Source organism: Myotis myotis, unplaced genomic scaffold (genome assembly GCF_014108235.1).
Source record: "Myotis myotis isolate mMyoMyo1 unplaced genomic scaffold, mMyoMyo1.p scaffold_m19_p_3, whole genome shotgun sequence".
In the NCBI taxonomy this organism is placed as follows: Eukaryota; Metazoa; Chordata; class Mammalia; order Chiroptera; family Vespertilionidae; genus Myotis; species Myotis myotis.
The window spans coordinates 20,929,340-20,949,076 of record NW_023416335.1 but is presented as its reverse complement, the minus strand read 5'-3'; positions in this window follow the sequence as shown (position 1 = coordinate 20,949,076).

Genomic DNA, 19,737 nt, shown 5'->3' with positions numbered 1-19,737 from the left:
TCGCGGCGATGACGCCTTTAGTTCACGCGAGAAGACCACACCTCCTCATCTCCGTTAGCCCCGCCCCGCGCTCCGAACGATCAGTGTCCCCGGGAGGCCGCCAGGGGGCGCCCGCGACAAGGCCCGGGCGGTCTGGGGTCTGGGGGCAGGGGCCAGGGTTTCAGGGGTGGGGGTGGCGCGGGACGCCTGGCGAGTGACCCCTGGGGGGACGCGAGTGGTGCTGAGCGTGTCCTTTTCCGACATTTTGGCTCTGGAGATTGCTCTGGATTCTCCTCCACATTAACAGGTCAAGACTGTTTTTTTTTTTTTTTTTTTTTTCTGGAGCAGGTACCAGCGATTTGCAACAGTTTTTAGCCCTTTGCTCGCCGCTTGTCTGCAGCACCGCTCAATGAAACATCCTTTCAATGTGCAGATTAGCACCATTACGTCGCTAATGAACAGTCCCTACCTTCAATTGCCCTTTATGCTTTTGTAGGAGCTTTGGCTTTTGAGGTCCCTACGGCATCATAAAGTAGATTAAGGAGTAATTTTTATTCCAATTTTAGTGGACAAATTTCGAAATTCAGTGAGGTGCGAGGGTAATAGTGGATGGAAGCCTCCTTGGCGCTTCCTTAACATCAGGAGCTTAATTAAGGGCCTTGGTAACTCCTGCCACAGGTGAAGGGGCCGTGCACCTCCTCGTCTCCCTGGCTAGACTGTAAGTCCTCTGAGGGCAGAGGTTGCTCCTTGCTCAGCATGCGGGGCACTGGGGTGCTTAGTAAACACAGACCGAGCAGTGGAACCAGCGCCAGGATCCAGGCGTTGTGTCTCTCACTCTAAGGGCCTCAAGTTGTCCACAGCTTTCACTGTTCGGCAGCATCATATTGGGACATTTCTAGTTCAGCCACTGAAGTTATTTTGTTTGCGGAAGAGAAGGAGTCCACTTAATTACCGCCTTCAGTAAGTGAAAAGCTTGTATACAGGGCAGCTGGCAAGCTGGTGGTGTTAGATTTAGGACCCAGGAAAAAGGAAAATGTCGTTTCCCAGGCAGGGCTGCTTGGGATTCGCTTGGGATCACCCTGGGTTTGCTCTGGGTGAGTTTGTGTTGGGAAGTTTCAGGATTATGTGGTTAAGTCCACACTAGTAGGCTGCATGGTGCGGCCTGGGAGCTCTGTGCCCACCTCCTCTATAAATGAGGGCCTATCCTCTCACCACCTTGTTCCTACAATTCCCCCCGAGTCCCCAGTTGGCCAATCTCCTGACTGATCCTATCAGAACTTGTTCAGTGATATAATGCAGACGGCATGCTTAATAGATGTTTATTTTAAAGTTGAGTGAATGAATAAGAGAAATGGAAATATTGGGGTTTATCAGGCCCAAGGAATGGGGCTCAACCTGAAGCATAAAGGGTCTAAATTAAGTTGTAATTCAAGAATTTCCTGACTATTAAACTTGGTAATGAACTATGAGCAGAAGTGGAATTTTGTTCTCAGGCCGCCTTTTTTACCAGGCTTGAGCTGTTTAGTTGTGGCCTTGCCTAGGGCCAGGGGGTGGATTTTAGTAGATCGTTTCTGAAGATCCCTTTCTTAAGAGACCTGTGATGGTTATGACTCAGTGTGCAAAGTTATCAGGCAGGTAAGTCTGTCATGATTTAATTAACAAAAGTGTTTAAAAATCCATTTTTTAAAAAAACTTGCAGTATAGTGGCTAAGTACAGATATTCCACAGTCAGTCTGCCAGGATTCAAATCCACCCAATCCCCCAGGTTTTTATTAGTCGTGTGATCTTGGTAAATCACTCAATGTGCCTCAGTTTCTTCATATGTAAAATGGGGGTAATAATAATAGTATGAACTTGTTCTTAGGGTTAAATGACTGATTAAGAAAAGCATGTACAATGTTTGGCACACTTTAAGGGTTCATTGTATTAGCTATTGTTGTTTCAAATAGCAAATTCCCTTAATGTGTTCTTACCTGTTTGTGGATTCAGATTATTAATGTAACAGAAGGTGAGAGAAAGGTAAACTCAAAGTTATGTGGTATTGAGTAATAACCAAATGAAAGTATACCTCAATAATACAGATTTCATAAAGCATTATTAAGTGCTATGTACCAGGCCCTATGCCTTTCTTGTTTTTTATAATCGTCAGCTCAGCCCTTTGAGTTCAACTCCATTGTAGAGGAGGAAGCTGAAGCTTAGAGAAGTTCAGGATTGACCAAGATCACCAAGCTTGTAGATTGCAAAGGCAGAATTCATATGGCCCAAGTCTATTTCTTCATTACAGTAAATGAATTAGAAAATAATGATTCAACCTAACACACACACACACACACACACACACACACACACACACAAACACACAACATTTATTTTACCTGTAACCTTCTAGGAATGTAGACCAGTGGTCAGAAATTGCAAAACTTTAAATTGGGCCAGTCCGTTTTGCATTTGTAGGTTGAAGCAGGATTAAAAAAAACAAAACACTCCCACCACTCCATCCACATCTCCCTGTCTCTGGGGTGCAGCTTGTTTAGGCCTCTAACAAGCTAATTGGTGAGAGTTGCCACTCTAAAGAGAGAAGAAACCCCTGCTTTCATAATTGGAGCCCTTTTTATTAATAACGTGGGTTAGCCCCAAAGGAACCAGGCAACTCTTAAAATGTTTGGTTCCAGTTTATTTATATCACAAGATTTGCTTTTTCTTCTTGACTTTACGCCCTAAATGGCGGATAAAAGTTGTCTTTCAGGATTTGACCCCAGCAAGATTTTGGTGAGCTTGGGGAAGAGGAGTGAACGATATCCTTCATTATTAAGAGGGTTTTACTTAGAACTTTCCCCTCTTGTTTTCACTTGGAAAAACCAGGCTTGGTGTCTTCTAACAACAAAAGGATATTTGCTTGAGGCTAGGGATGTTTCCTAGTGCGAGTTTTATAAAGAGATCAAAGAGGAAATCGTGAAAAAGAAAACGGAGTTGAAGTCAGTTGGAAGTCACCTAAAGATCACTTTGTGATGATACGTCTTTACAGCTTTATTGAGGTATAATTGACATACAGTAAAAGTCCATATAAAGTGTACAACTTGCTGAAACCGGTTTGGCTCAGTGGATAGAGCGTCGGCCTGCGGACTGAAAGGTCCCAGGTTCGATTCCGGTCAAGGGCATGTACCTGGGTTGCGGGCACATCTCCAGTAGGAGATGTGCAGGAGGCGGCTGATCGATGTTTCTCTCTCATCGATGTTTCTAACTCTCTATCTCTCTCCCTTCCTCTCTGTAAAAAATCAATAAAATATATTAAAAAAAAAATAAAGTGTACAACTTGGTAGGTTTTGACATACCTGTGAAACCATGACCACAGTCAAGACAATGAACACATGCTTCATGCCCCGAATTTCCTCATGCCCCTTTGGAAGCTCTCCTTCCCACTCCTCTCCATGACCTGTCCCCCCATTTCCAAGCAACAGCTGATCTGCTTGTCACCAAAAGTTAGTTTGCATTTTGTAGAATTTTATATAAGTAGAATCATATAGTTTATATTATTATATTTTTTTTGTGGGGGGAGAGACTGTCTGACTTTTTTCCTTTTTTACCCAGAGTAATTATTTGGAGATTCATCCATGTTGATGAGCATATCAATAGTCCATTCCTTTTTATTACTAGGTAATATTCAATTGCACAACTGTGAAACAATTTGTTTACTCATTCATCTGTTGATGGACATATACATTGCTGCCCGGATTTTAATCCAACCCATTTATTTCACTTATGGAGGAACAGGGGGCAAAGGGGAGGAAGTCTTCATAGAGGGGACTTGGTCAAATCCACAGTGCATATGGGGAATGGTGAGAAAGCAGCCTGCTACCCTGGGAAACTGTGCCAACAGGCCTGACAGCTTGAGGTGCGGCCTGGCTGATTTTGCCGGGGATGATCATTCTTTTTACATCTCTGAATATATGATAATGTTAGGAATTGAAAAAAAAATATTGTATAGCATTCTGTCTGCATATATTTATCTATACATTTCTCTGTATCATTGATAGACTCCTTTTGTCATAGACAAAGAATACGTTATGTACTTAGTATGTGAATCTCAGAGTATAAGGGAAACCAGGTTCCATTCTAGGCCAGTCTTTTCCCATCTCCTCTCTCCTCAGGGACCGAGCGCCTTCAATTATCTCCTTACTCTACCAGTTCTTCAGCTGCAGCCTATAGTCTGGTGCAAGTCCCTCCCACCCCTCAAGCCCCTCTGTTGATCCTGTGTAAGCCACTAGTTCTCAGAAGGTTTGTGTTCTTCCTTTTCAAGCAAAGTTCTTCAAAAGTCTTTTCGTCTTTATGTTCCATTCCCTTGTTTTCAGTCCTCAGTTACTTTCTCCAATGCCCTTGGTGCTGTTGGCCTACCCCTTAATGTTTAAACCTCCCCAGCCTTGGCCTCCACGAATGACCCTGTCCCTCCTGGTTTCCCTCCTACTTGTCCAAGTGTTCCCCTTGCAGTCTCCATCATGAGCTCATCCTCACATGTTCCTCAGAACTCTATCCTTGACCCACTGCTCTTCTTTCTCTGCCTTCTCTTTCTGGAAACTTTCTTGTGCCCCCAATATTCTAATTAGGTGGTTATTGATGATTTGACCAAGTGCATATCAATAGCCACGGAGTTACAGACTAGAATACCATCTCTGTGGATGTTGGAGGGGGATATACCCGTCATGTCTCAAACTGAACTCATAGTTTTTCTCAAAAGTTTTCCTCCCAATAAAGGAATCACCATGCACTCAACCATCCAAGCCAGATATCAGCCTCTACCTTAATCTGCCCCATCATTTAGCTATGTGGTTCTAATTTATTCCTTGACCCTGTACTCTCCTCTCTACACATGGTCCCACTTCAGAGCCTTGTCACTTCTGACTTGGATCATTGTAAGACTCTAAGGTTAGTGATCTTGCTCCATCCAACTTGTAGCTTACTCTTAGTCAGTGCATCTTCCACACGGTGCCCCATGTGGTCTTTGTGTACTTTTTCTGCTTAAAAACCCAGTCATAGGCTCCCTGCAGAAAAAAACTTCAAATCTCTTAGCTTGTCATGTAAGGTCTTCATATGATCCAGCTTTTATGATGTTCTTCTGTTGTTTTTCATGTTTCAATAGACCAACTCTTTTATGACCCTTCTAAATGCTGCTTCTCTGCATTTTCACAGCATTTTGTGCATTCCTCTTGCATGGCACTCTCTTGAATCTCCTGAAATACTCCGGTTATACATCAGTACTTCCCTCAAGAATATAAGCTCCTGGAGGGCAGGGCTTTGTTTCATGCATCTTTGTGTCTCCCACCCCAACCCCAGAGGGTCTAACATCATTCCTAGCACATAATTGGCACTCAATAAGTGCATATTAAATAAAATAATAGACATTGTATGACTCTTTAGGATATAACAAGTGCTTTCAATTACATGAACTCATTTCATCCTCATAATAATCCATAAGGATAGTTTCACTATAATCTCATTTTACAAATGAGTACATGCAGGTTTAGAGGGTGAAGTCACTTCTCAAGGTCATGAACAGATCATCTGATTGTCAATCCAATATTTGCCCCCTATATTTGTGAACTGAAAAAATGTCAATGTATTAGGACAGACATTTAGTTCAATAAACATTTATTAAAGACCTACTAGCTATAAGCCAAAACCCTAAGTCCATGGTCGGCAAACTGCAGCTCGCGAGCCACATGCGGCTCTCTGGCCCCTTGAGTGTGGCTCTTCCTAAGCCTTACGAGTACCCTAATTAAGTTAATAACAATGAACCTACCTATATAGTTTAAGTTTAAAAAATTTGGCTCTCAAAAGAAATTTCAATCGTTGTACTGTTGATATTTGGCTCTGTTGACTAATGAGTTTGCTGACCACTGCCCTAAGTGATGAAAGCACAGAAGAAGAATGGGAGAGGCCACTTGTACCTGTTAGGGTTCTATCTCAGGGTTTCTCACTCTTTCCACTATTAATATTTTAGGCTGGATAATTTTGTTGTTGTTGTTGTTGAGGGGAAGGGCTGTCTTCTGCATTGGAGGATGTTTAGCAGCATCTCTGGCCTCTATACATGGATGCTAGTAATAACCTCCCTACCTTCCTACACAAACCCAATCAAATATGTATCCAGACATTGCCCAGTGTCCCCTGGTGTGTGTGTGTGTGTGTGTGACAAAGTTGCCCCCACTTGAGAATCACTGTTGTATAGCAAGGCTTAAAAGGGGGGTTGCAAATGGGAGAGCAAGCTTTCCAGGCATCCCAAAGTATGACAGATGTGTGGTTCTGTCTGGGCAAAGAGAGTCGGGGGAGGAGAGAATGGAGGAGAGGTTATGAGTGTGGCCGCATGGAAGCAGAGCCCAGGAGGAGTTCTGGAGGTCGGAGGAAGATGGGGGCTGGTACCGCTGGATGGGGTCCTGGGGACCTGTAGGGAAAAACCCCTGGCTATTGGGATGGGAGAGGTAGAGACATTTCTGTGTATGCTTGGAATGTAGATTTCAGTTTATTCTACTGAGCCGAATACCAAAGAGGGAAATTACTTGTTCTTGAGAAGATCAGACTTGGGAGAGGCCTGGCTGTAAATCCTGGAGGGAGGACTTTAATGCCACTTAGAAGTCAGGCCTGAAACACCCATAATGTTTGTCAGTCCACATTTTAGTGTTCTTGAGAAAGTGTGCAGGGTGTGGGGGATGAAATATGGCAGGTATTTGATTTAAAAAGCCTGCACAGATTTAATGTCCTGATAAAATGTATTAAATCTTTTAAGGTTTTAATGAATCTAGTATGTGTTTCATAAATCAAGAACTCTGCTAAGCCGTCTCCTGGTTTAATAAGAGTAAACTAGGAAATTGCTCTGAGCAGAAGCAAAATACATTTATATCACATTGAAAAGTAATAGATTTTTAAGCTGAGGGGGTCTTTCTGGGCCTTTTAAGCTGTTTGCTTATTACATTGCTCCAACTCCTTCAAATATTAAACCCCAGGCAAACACGTGCTTAACCGTATCAAGAAGTGAGCTAGCACAAAGGTAAAGCTGATTTGTAAGAGCAGAAAACAAAGACAGTGTCTCCTTACCCTGAGACCTCAGACCAAGTTGATTTCTGCACTGAAACCTGGCTTATGTGTATCTAGGCTCAAGGTGGTTGGTTAAAAATCGTTATTAACTGTTATTAGGCCCCCTTTCCTAAATTCATTCACTCCTCCATCCTCACCTCCTCAACACATTTTCTGGATTGAAGTGGTAAGAGCGGAAAATACTTGTTGACTTTTACAGCTGATGGTGGAATGGTTTGTTGAGGTGGCTGGTCAGACTGTCCAGAGCAAGCATGCAGAACCTTCTTTCCCTGTCTTTAACCCCGGGCTGTAATGTTCACCCGCCAGCAGGGGCAGGGAACTAGGTGTGGATGTAACAGATGGCTCTCTGGGCAGACTGGGGATCAGAAACCGCTGCCACTCAGCTTCCTTTGTGGATGGGGCAGGTTCTGGGTGAGATGGTGGTTCGGGGCGCTGGGAGTGAGGTATGTTGGGGGAACGAGGGAGGGGGTGGGGATGGGGCCGGAACATTCCTGTGCATGAAAGCTGGCAGGGCTTGTGAGCTCTGCAGGGGAGGGAGCCGGCCCCATAAAGCTCAGTGTGGAGAAGCCTGTCCAACCTCATTAGCTGTCACGGGCAACAATACTGATCTGGCAATAAAGGCGATTCCAAACCTGTTGGTCATTAATCACCCGCCTGACAGTTGCGAATGGAAGTGGAAAAACCTCATCCCGCCCCCCTACCCTTTCCCTCCGCCCCTGGCCCAGCTCTGGGGTTTCGGGTTACCTCTCTCTCTCTCTCTCTCTCTCTCTCTCTCTCTCTCTCTCTCTCTCTCTCTCTCTCTATATATATATATATATATATATATATATATATATATATATATATATGGCTGCTGGGGGCTGGTCTCTTTCCCGGCCATTTTCCAAGGGGCCAGTTTCAGCTAGGACAGGCCGCAGGTTGGCCAGCACCTGGCAGACCTGATTCCTGCACAGAGACCAGAGAGTGAGAAGGTGACAGAAGGTGGCCCCAGAGGTCAGCCGTCACTGTGACCCCTGGGATCCAGGGCTGGGTCTTGGCAAGCTTGTGGACATGGGGAAGCTTGTCGTCAGCCCTCAAGCCTGCCTTTCCACACCCTCCCCCTCCTTCCCTGGCACTCCCTGCTCTCCCTCCTTCAGCCACTAAGCGTCAACGTATTTCCCTTTAAGTTCCTTTTCCTACTCTTCCTGCCCCCTACCCTCCGTTCCCAGATAAGCAGATCTCGGTTCAGGAAAAGTTTTCATCTCAGTCCTTCACGGCCTACTCTGAACAGAGGCTCCTGTCCTTTCACAGAAGCACTTGTCTTGTCAGCCCCCGACAGTGGCATTTGGTTAAAGTGGAGGTGTGGTCAGTCGGTAGGGTGGGAGGGGAGGCCCGGGCTGCATAGGCGTCCTTGAAGGCTGCTCACAGGAAGTGCAGCTTGGTTGTTTGGTCTGCCTCTGAATTTTGTATCTAGAGCAGCCGTGGGCAAACTACGGCCCACAGGCCGGATCCGGCCTGTTTGAAATGAATAAAACTAAAAAAAAAAAAAAAAGACCGTACCTTTTTATATAATGATGTTTACTTTGAATTTATATTAGTTCACACAAACACTCCATCCATGCTTTTGTTCCGGCCCTCCGGTCCAGTTTAAGAACCCATTGTGGCCCTCGAGTCAAAAAGTTTGCCCACCCCTGCTCTAGAGAAAGGAGGATGGAGGAGGAAAGGTGGTGTGCTAGAGAACATCCACAGACCAGATCAGGGGAGGACTCACCAGCTCTTCAAGTTCCTGGCATGCTCTTCAATGCCCTTGAGCTGGGGGTGCCTTCAGGAGCAAGGAGGTGCAACTTTGCAGTTTCAGAGAATGTGGAGGGAGGAGGGGTGGAAGAATTAGCCAGGAATTTCTGAACCAGTAGCCTGAACATCGCTTACACACTCCTTGGCTCCTGTGATGGGCAGGGCAGGCATGAGCGAGAGTAAACAGAATGCTGATGACTTGGGAGGGGGAGACATTGCAACATATATTTTCAAGTGATGGAAAATAGTCCTCTAGTTTGCCCAGACTTTTCTGAATCCCGTGGGTACAGATTGACCCTGGCCTGGCCGGGCCCATGTTTGCTGGTGCTGCCTGTTCTTTCCATGGCCAAGGGCAGGAACATCTGTTCACAGCTGATCCATCCAGACGACTCTGACAAAGACAAATTCCCATGACAAACTAATAAGAACAAAATGGAAAAAAAGGATAGGCATAATTACAGGTTTTTGGGCCTGCTTTACAATTTCCCTTATACCCTTTTTTCTTTTACTCCTTTGTGTTTTTTTTTTCTTTCTAATACTGTGGTTGTTTTTATCTCTATCTCCACATTTGAATCACTTGGGGAGCTTTTAAAAAATAGTGATGGCTGGGCCACATTCCTGGTATTCTGATAAAGGTGGGCTGGGGTGGGGCTCCCACAGGGAGATTCGAATCTCAGCTAGGGCTGAGAGCTACTGCCGTGATGTTTTTAAACTCACCATGGCAGTTCACACCACAGCATCTTTGCTTTTGAGGTTTTCTGTGCTTTGAATGCTCTCTTCTCTTCTCTCTGCCTCTTGACCAACCAACTGGTGCCACATGTGTCAGGTGCCACTACTGAACCAGTGCTTGGCATCATTCCAAAGAGAGAAGCAAAGGTTGTGGTCTTTAGTTGGGGAAATAATACATACACACATTTCTATTTAAAGACTAAATGGTCTGATACAAAATAGAGGTGCTATAAAAGCTCAGAGGAAACAGAAGTCAGTGAGGAAAGTTGTATGGAAGAAGCGGGCTGGGCTGAGCATTAATGGGTGGGTTGGGTTTGGGTAAGGGGTCAGGAAGAGTAGGGGACTTCAGCGGAGGGACTGCATGAGCAAATGAGTAGAGGCTGAAATGATCTGGGAGTGTGCTGGGGACAAGGAGATTTACTTGACTAGATAGAAGGCTCACCTAGCCCTGTCTCCTCCTTCAGCCTGCACTCATCCTTGCACAGCTCCGACAGCATTGCTGTGGATTCCTCTCAGTCAGTGGTGTGTACTGTTCTGTCACTTCCATGTGTGTCTCTAGTTCTAACCATCAGAGTTGTAAGCAACTGAAAGGCAGGGACTATACTATATATAAGTTGGGACCTATCATTCAATTCAATCCAATTCAACATATATTTATTGAGTGCCAGTTCTAGGTTTTTGGGATTCAACTAAACAGATAAAGATACTGCCCCTTCGCCCCCGCCCCCCACCGCCCCCAGCCAAGATTCTAACAGGGAATACAGACAAGCACACACACTATAAGTCAGGGGTGGGGAACCTTATTTCTGTCAAGGGCCATTTGGATATTTATAACATCATTCATGGGCCATACAGAATTATCAATTTAAAAATTAGCCTGCTGTATTTGGTCAAACATTTTATTAACTCACCCCTAATGCCTTGGCAGGGCTAGACCAAATGAGTTTGAGACCCTTATATGGCCTGTGGGCTGGATGTTCCCCACTCCTGCAATAAGCAATATAGAGATGAATTATATAGTACAGTGAAAGGTGACAAGTACCATGGAAAAAAGAAAAAGAACAGGATAAGGGGGATCAGGAGTGAATGTGTGTCTGTGTCTGTGTGTAGACTTATTAAATGGAAAGTATTAAATAGAAGGCATTATTAATAGAGGTATGAAATTGAAGGTCAGACTAGATTTTACTGAGAAGTTGAGCACTGACCAGAGACTTGAAAAAAAAAACTGAGGGATTTACCTAAGTGGATATCTGGGAGAAAAGTTTTCCAGACAGAGGGGCCAGCTAGAGCCAAGTCCTAAGATAGAGCACTCCTGGCATGTTTGAGGAAGGGCCAGGGGGCCATGGGACTGGAGCTGAGTGACTGCAAGAGGCAGTGTTGGGAACAGACACTGGAGCTGGATCATGTAGGGTCTCAGAAGCCCCCTGAGGACTTCGGCCTTCACACAGTAAGACGGGAGTCCTTGCAGGGTTTCAAGCAGTTGAGTGACATGATCTGACTTATTTTTAAAAACATCTCTTGGGCTGCTGTCTTGAGAGTAGTCCATGGGGGTTGGGGGTGGGGTATAGGACCAGGGCAGAAGCAAGGAGATCTCTCATGAGATTGATTTTGTAGACACAGCTCAACTCATGTAAGTCAGTGAAAGACCTTTACAATATGCCCATGGGAAGGCTGCACACGATTCCTACGTGCTCCTAAGAGCATCATTATGAGGTGCACATTATTTAGCTTTTGGACCTGACCAACCAGCTTACTCACTAGGCTTGAATTCAAGAGACATTTTCTCACCTAATCAGCACACAAAGATTTGTCATTGTCAGTAAAGAATGTGATGGGCTTTGAAGGTGGTTTTCCAAGAGTTCCTGAGTTCAGACCAAGGTAACTGGACAACAGCTTTAATGGGATGATATTTATCTCGATGTCTAAGTCTTACTATGTTTGTTAAAAAGTTCTACTTACAGTATTTCTTCTGAGTGGAGGTTGGGCGTTCAGCACTAAGCACACTAAGTGAGTACTTGAGGGATGGAATTAAGCCTTGAGCATGCTGGTATGTGCTAATTTGCAAGGCAGTATTTAAAATTCCACTTGAATTTCCAAATCCAACTAATTTTAAGGGGGTAAACTATTTTTTTCCTCAAGGAAAGTAAGACATGCATATTTAAAGGAGGCCTTTACCTTCTTCCCTTAAGAAGCCAAGGTGACCATGTTCCTGTTAAGCTTCTTATGAGTTCATTTAGGTGAATGAGCAGCCAGGAGGGTGGTCAGCCTGTCAACCAGTAAGCAACATTGTTGGGTGCCTGCTGAGAGTGTAGTCACTGAGAGAGGATACAAAAGAAGTAGAAACTGCCATCTCTGCTCTCATGTTGCCCCCAGTCTATTGAGGACACTTATAAAGACTCATGCTGGTGAGCCATGGCAGGAAAGGAGGCTGCTCATTACCATATGCTTGCGTATCATTTTACGCTTCTCAATGTACTATAACATCCATCATCTCATTTCACTTGGTCCTCACCATAATTCTGTGAAATACAATCACAGACTGTTACAGCTGGAAAGGACCTTAGAGATCATCCATTGGCCCAATCCCCTCATCGAGGAGGAGGGCACTGAGGCCCGGGTGTGTGAAGTGCTTTGCCCTGGGCCACCTGGGAACCAGAGTTGCAGGAACTGGAACCCGGGTCTCTTGGCTCCCAGTCTAAGTTCTTTCCTACACGTTCAGAGCTGTGTTACAGGGTCGAGATCACAGACACATTGAGTGAAGCTTGGGGGGAAACGTTTAATTTGGCAGGGGGAGAAAAAAGAGGCAGCGAGTGGGAAGAGCCCCTAACTGTTGTTTCAAAGAGAGTCCAGGCAGGGAAGACATGATGATTCACAGAAAGGGTTTGGAAGGTTGGGTCACAGCAGGGCGCCCATAGACCCAGAGTCACAAGAGAAAACATTAGCTTTTAATTATTATTTTCTGAGGCTGGTCCTCCCACACCTAGAGTGGCTGGAGCAGGGCAATGGCAATCAGGGGGATTAGGAATGCCTAACAGAGAGAAGGCCAGCCAGCGGCAGTAGTTATAGGACGCCCCAGTAATGAACTGAATTCCTCGGCCTGGAGTGTTTAGGTTCCAACCACTGAGCCGGAACAAAGACCCCAGATGTGGGACACCCACGTGAGAAAGTCCCAGCTCCTGCCTGCTGGTGTTAGGGCCACATTTTTGAGGAACAAGGCTTGAAAGGGGGAATCAATGGGAATTCAACTTCCCCAACCGCTCACCTGGATAATGGCCTTCCCAGCTCTTTCTACCTAAGGCCTTCCATCTTTCAGACCATTTTTCATACTCCTTTCTAGACATCTCCAGCCCCCTCCTCTGAACTGGCCTGTTCTCTGAATACTGGTGGCACTGACCACCTGTGCAACTCATTTGCCCTTACCATCCACTGCCCAGGCTGCTCTTCTCCGTCCACTTGTTATTTCTCCAACTAGACCGGGCTACCTGGGCCTCACCTCCCTCCCTCTGTCCTGGGAAGTCAAAGCCACAACATCCTGAGTACTGCCAGGATTCTGTGAATACAAGCTCCTTGAACTGATCTGCCCTGTTGGAGCCAACATCTCCTTCCCTGGGCCCTTTGTCACCTTGAACAGTTGGCCCAGAGAATCCTTGCTGGGCCAGTCTCCCTGTCCCTATCGCCTGGGACTCTATTTCTAGAACAATAAAATGGATTCCATTCCTCTCCCCAGAGAATGCTGAGTTCCGGCATGGGGCAAGAGTTCTCTCTTGGCAGAGGAGGAACCTGCCCAGCCAGACGGGCCAAGGGACCATTGATCTGAGTCCAGTGAAAAAGTGGCTTCTTAGGAGCCCGGGAGCCAGGCCCACTTCTAGACAACTTCTTCTTTCAACTCTCTTGCCTGTGTTTCAACTTCACAAACACGCCAGCCCTGGCTGGCCCTGAGACACAGCGGCCACAGTGGTGGTGGTGGTGGGGAGACCACAGCAGGGGTCAGATGGAGTGTCGGGGTGGGGAGGGTGCAGTTCGAGGTGTCACCTCCCAGAGACTTTTCTTTTGGGGCCTGAGGTGATGTTGCAGGTCGGCAGACACAATCATGCGGACCCACTCCACCTGACTCGTAAGACATTCACATATATTAACATATAGATGTCCACATGGGGCAAATTCAGACACAGACTTCTCCTTTCTCTTGCCTTTTATACTTCTTACTCTCCCTCCCTCTCTCTCTCTCTCTCTCTCTCTCTCTCTCTCTCTCTCTCTCTCTCTCTCTCTCACACACACACACACACACACATATACACACACACAAATACTTAACCAATTAAGTCCGTCGAGCGCTATTTGCAGATGATGGTGTGGAATTGTGCTGGAGTTGTGTCCGGCCTCATTAAATGTCAGCATTAACAATACGGCACTTGGCAATCAAGGCTGCTCTGTGGCTGTTAGTCATTAATCACCATCTGACAGTCCTGAATTGGAAACGAGGAGCCTGCTCACATGTGCTCTGTGTACCTAGTTACCCTCTCGGTAATCAGTCTCGGAAAAGTTTTCTTTGACTCCCTGCCTGGAGGGCCTCTGTCCTGGCGAGGGGGCAGAGGGTCATTAGGCTTCGGGCCCCTCTCCTCCTCCTCCTCACTGGGAAAAGAAGTCGAGGTTCTAAAAAAACAGGGGAGAGAGGAGCATATTGTTTTTGGCCTGCTCTTTCTGTCGTAGGCCTGCTTTATGTAGCCTTGTTTTTATATTCTGGCCCAATGGCCAGGAAAATTCCTTTTCTCCCTGAAGAAATCATGAAAGACAGCGGGGAGCTCGGTTCTGTTCCAAAAGCTGGTGGGGTAAGTTTGTAAAGTGTGTTCTTCCCAAACTGCTCAGGTGAGGACCTCTGACTGCCAGCTGGGGGGACTTGTCTAATATCAGGACGGTTTCCAGCAACGTGAGCCTGAATTTTCAAAGGTCTTCTGGGTCCCTTTGCAGAATGGAGAGGGAGGATGAATTTCTCTTTGGGATCCATTCTCATATCCTTTCTACAACCTTATTGCTTTAATGAAGAAATGTCTATTGAGTGCCTGTTGCTCAACAGGCGTAGACTGGACACTGAATACAGCAACGGCGCAGGTCGGCTTTCAGTGGGTGCAAGAAGGATTCACTAGAGACTCTTCATTGTGGCAGGGATGCTCTTTGAAAGGAAGTCCTCTTTCTCCGAATTCTCAGTGTGTGTGCTGCCCAGCTGCCAGCTTCTCCCCAGGGGCACTAACCCCGGAGCTGCCTTTCCTGGGAAAATGTTCATGTTCTAGAACTTTCTGACCTGCCTCCTTCCCACCCCTTAATGGTCTCGTGTCTCATTCCCTGCAGAGCCTGCTCTCTGTCTACCTGGTGCTGGCTGTTCCCAAACAGGTTTATGAAGAGGGTTGTCTTCTCCCTCTGCCCCTTTGACAAGCACATTTTAATGATTTTTTTAGGACTTTATTCTTTAACTCCAAGGAATGAGTTGAGAGGGGGGAATTTCAGCTGACATGGTGGGTTGGTAGAGGAAGAAGGTCACGGATGGTCTGCCTAGTCCCAGCCGGTCTCCTCTGCCTGCCTCCAGGGTTCACTGCTCTAGTCAGCGTCCTGTGTGGCTGCCTCAGGACCACCCATCCAGTTCTGCACATGGGGAGACGGACAGAGAAGGACAGACTTCTGGAGCAACTGGTCGCCAGGCCATTGGTCAGGGTTTACATTCTCTCTTTCCTGATGGCTCTGGCTTTGTCCCTCCTTTGAGTTTTATCCCCGGGGTCTCTTCTCTCACCCAACTAATGGCTTCAGTTCAAAGATGACTACTTTTTAAGCCTTTTAGCTGTTTCTGGTTAAATGGAATTCAGCAAGCATTTATTGATTGTCCACTAAGTGCCTGGCACTGTCCTAGGTACATGGAGGACAAACAGATTAAAAAAACACCCTTCTTGTCTTTAAGGAACTTATGGTCCACTGGAGGGGCAATGAGGGGCCTTCACATAGAGGACTATAAAGGGGACAAAAATAAGGGGCACAAGGGATTCAGAGCAGGGGCATCATGACTGGTTGGGTGAACATGAGGCCAGTGAACTTGTGAGGAGATGGGCTTTTTAGGGAGAAGGAACAACTCAAAGCAAGAGTTTGACGACTGGGAAGCTGAGTCGAACTTGGTTCCCCTGAGGGTTCTGGCCGGCAGGGTGGGAAGGGATGTGGGGCCATGTTGTGGGTGGTTTGAATACTAGGCTAAAGGTTTGGCCTTGATTAGACAATGGGCAGCCAATGGGTTTCCAAGGGTAAGAAACCACACCCCTCCATTTTTCATTCAAAAATTATCTTTCTGCAAGACAGAAGCCAAGTTTCCCCCAAGCTTCATACTCTGGGGAAGAACCTTGTGATTATGTGTTCATTTGAGTGATCATTAGTTTAATCTGTCTCCATCGGCAGCTCCATGCCACAGCTCCAGGAGCTAGAAGACCTCAAAGCTCTGTCCCAGGCCTCTCTTTAACCCTCTGGAGAGATGCGCTTTGGCCCAATCACTTTCTGGTCTCCCTCTGGCTTGCCTTGGTCCAAGGTCCTGTCTGGCCAAGGCAGTTGTTGGTGCTCCAGACTGAAGGGTGACTAGGCGGTCAGGGCTCTCCCGCTGCACCCCTCACTCCCCTTCTCCTCCCAGTCCTTGGTTCTTCTGGTTCTTCCCAGACTCAGGCTGAGTGACTGAGTGTTTGTCCTTCCTGGAGGTATAGCTACAATGGAAAGCACCTCATGACAGGAGAATTTGGCTGATGTTCAGGTGTGGATTTCCCCAGCCTGAGACACACTTTCGTTTTCACCTGGCTAACCACTTAGCCTTCAGGTCTCAGCTTCAAGGTCATGTTCCCAAAGAGGCTCTCCCTGACCTTAGTTCTAAATGAGCATTCCTTGTTGCACCCTTTCTGTGTGCATTCTGCTTTTCTTTCACCACTGCTATCACAATTTATAATTATACATTGATTTGTTTAGGTCCTCCCTCCCCTCCTTGTTAGTCTGTAAGCTCATGAAGGCAGGAACTGTGTGTCTTTTTACTCACAATTGTATGCCCAGAGTCTAGCCCTGTGCCTGGCATGTGGTAGATGCCCGTAGATAGTGCTGAATGAGTACACTCATAGTGCTGGGTCCATCTGGGAGCCGGATGATCTCAGAGCTGATTGGGTGTTTACCCAGTGGCCTGGGGGTAGGTAAACTGTGGGGTTCCCCCCTCTTTTTCAGAAGGAAAGGAAAAGAAGAAAATGGGGAGTGGCTTGGCATTCTTGGGAACAATCCCCATGGCCTGGCCCATGGAATGTGCTTAGCCTGCTTCATAAGAGATCTCGGTAATGGCCCTGGCCACAGGGAGCCACCCAGCTTCTCCTCTGATAGAGTCTCGAACCCTCAGAGACTGGCTTAAAAAAGGAATCTATGGATAGTCCAAAAAGAAATGCACATTATGCACATTCCTGACCCCAACTACCATCCATTGGCTTGTTCCTGAAGGATCCTGAGAACGTAAAACCCAAAGAATTTTTGGGTGCCATTCTTTTCCCTGAAGCATGAATAAGCCATAGTCTGTTGGGGAAAACAGGAAAGCAGAAGAGGAAGGGAAGGATATAGAGTTTAGAGCAGGGTTGGTTTGAGGCAAGCAGCAGAGGAGAAAGTTTAGTATTGGGATGGGTGGTGCTTTCCTGGCTGAGTGGGCTGGAGGGGTGTGAGAGCAGAAGGAAGCAGAGAAGTGGGCAAGGCCCTCAAGGCATCAGGGAGGGAGGAGCCCCTTTACCAGGGCCAGTACTACCTCAGGAGCATTTGGGATTGTAGAGGATATTTTTGGTTGTCTCCATGTTGAAGGTGGCTGGGGTGGCGCTACAAACAAGTAGTGTCTTGAGACCAAGGATGCTAAACCTTCCACTCTGCACAGAAGGGTCCTGCCCAGTAAAGGACTCTTGCTCCAAACATCAATAGTACCCGCTCTGAGAAACACTGGGAGATAAGAGAAAAACAAAGACTTTGATGCTTTATCTCTTTGGGACTTTAGCCACCCCATGGTTTCTGTCCCCAGGCTCCTGAGATCCATGGAGAAAAAGCAGAGAGGCCCATCCCTGACCACTGGGGCATGTGGCATGGCACTCAAGGAAGCTTGGGTCCCTGTCCACCCTCTGCATCCCTCAAACCTGCAGGCCCTGCTCACTCAAGCCAGGCCTCACTCAGCTGTAATGGTTAACAGTTTCCATATGCTGGGCTGCTCCTGCATCAGAAAACCAGAGAGGAATGGGAGCGATGCAGGGATAGAGGTGGCTGTGAGCAGAGGTGAGGGGTGGTGGTGGTGGGGGGAATGTCCTCGGATTGGTGGGAAAGGTTTTTTTTTGGGGTGTTGCTGTGAGGGGGAAGTGCTGGGGGGAAGTCAACGGCAACACGTTCTAGCCTGTTGGGAGGACGGCTGTTGGCACCAGGAGAAATCCATCCAGCGGAGCCAACCCTCATTAATCATCCGGGCAGCTGAACTGCCAGCTCCTTTCAAGATCTTTCAAGAAGGGTTTTCACCCAAAATAGAGTTGAAAATGTGCTGGGCCCTACTCAGAATCTCATCAGTCTGGGCATTATGGGAAGTGTCAGGCAGGCTGTGACAGACAAGGCCCACTCTGTTCAAGGGGTCCTGACTCCCACAGCCTGTCATATCAAGCGTCTGATCAAATTTGACAGCTTCATTTGTACCTACAGAATAGATAAAAGGGGCTGTTCATTGAAACAAATGGAGGGGAAGGGTTGGGGGAGGGAAGGGAGGTGAGGGTGAGAGGGAGAGAATGTGTGTGTGAGTGTTGGGGGGAGGAATGGCATTTGGGGAGGGCCAGTGGGGAGGGTGATGGTTAGGAGCAAGGGGTGCAAGGAAGGATGCTCTCTAAGGACATTTTCTCCTCCAACACTCCCAGAGAAGGGAGCGGGGTCTGGGGAGGCAGGTGAGCATCAGGAAGGGATGGGTGTGAAGGCCCCGCTTGTCAGTGTCGCCATCAGGAGTCTCCTGAGCCTCTGGCTGTGCTCTGGGCCCTGAAGCTGTAACTGGAGCCAGGAAGGTGGACCCTGGGAGCAGGAGAGCCCAGGGTGGGTGGCTGTGACCAGGAGAGCTGGGCCAGCAAGTGTGATGCATGTTTCAATTCCAAACCCTGAGCTGAACTGTGCAAAGCCTTCCTTCCTTCCTTGCTGCAGCCCCTACATTGTACTCACTTGGGCTACATCTGTACCGAGGCTGTTGACCTTCTTTGACAAGGCTGCTGGGTGGCTGCACCTGTGCTGTGGGTCCTGAAGCATGGACTCCCTTAAGTTATACTTGCAGGTGTCTCTGAGCTCCCTGCAGATGACAGCTGGTTGGTGTGAGCTGGAGGGATGTCTGCCAACCACACCTTGCACAGTTTGGCTTCGGGCTTGTCTCAAGCTGTGCCGCTGACCTTGAAGGCCTCTTCTTCCTCCCTTGGGGCTAAGTGAACAAATGAATCCTTGTAGCTCCCAGGGTGCTCTGAATGCTTTTATAGTCTCCTTCATTTGTTAATGTCATCTTTTATTTCACATTATTGGTATGTGTTTGTACTGTTTTCCCTATGAGATTGTAAGCAGTTTGATGTGAAGGTCAAGTCTTATGCATCTTCTATCCTCTGATAGCATTTAGCACACATAGTAGGTTCTCGAGAAATAGTCCCACAAGTACATGTGCACTTAGGGCTCAGCTGTGACCATCAGGAGGTGAGACTGGGGTCAGAGGACATAAGGTTCCTTCCTGACTTATGGCCTTTAGAGGAGAGGGTCAGAGGTTGACAAGGTTCTGCCTATCCTGCCCCCAGTTCCCTGGAGCCTTTGGGAGATTTAGAGAAAGGCCCCCTTCCAGGCTGAGGCAGCCCAGGCCCGGTTTCATGGGTGGCCATGGAGCCCTCACCTGCTCCCTTGACCAGATGCACTCATGTGGGCATCGCCTGGATGACACTATGTCCTGGCTCTGGTGGCAGGAGTGTGGGTTTTTGGAATCAGTTTGACTTGGTAGGGATCTTGCCTCTACTGCCTACTGGCTTTGTGACCTTGGGAAAAATATGTTCAATATCAGACTTACTGGATTAAACGAATCTTCTGTGGAAAGTGCTCAGCACAGTGCCTGGCACACAGCAAGCACTCAATAAATGTTAGAGAGAAGGAAAA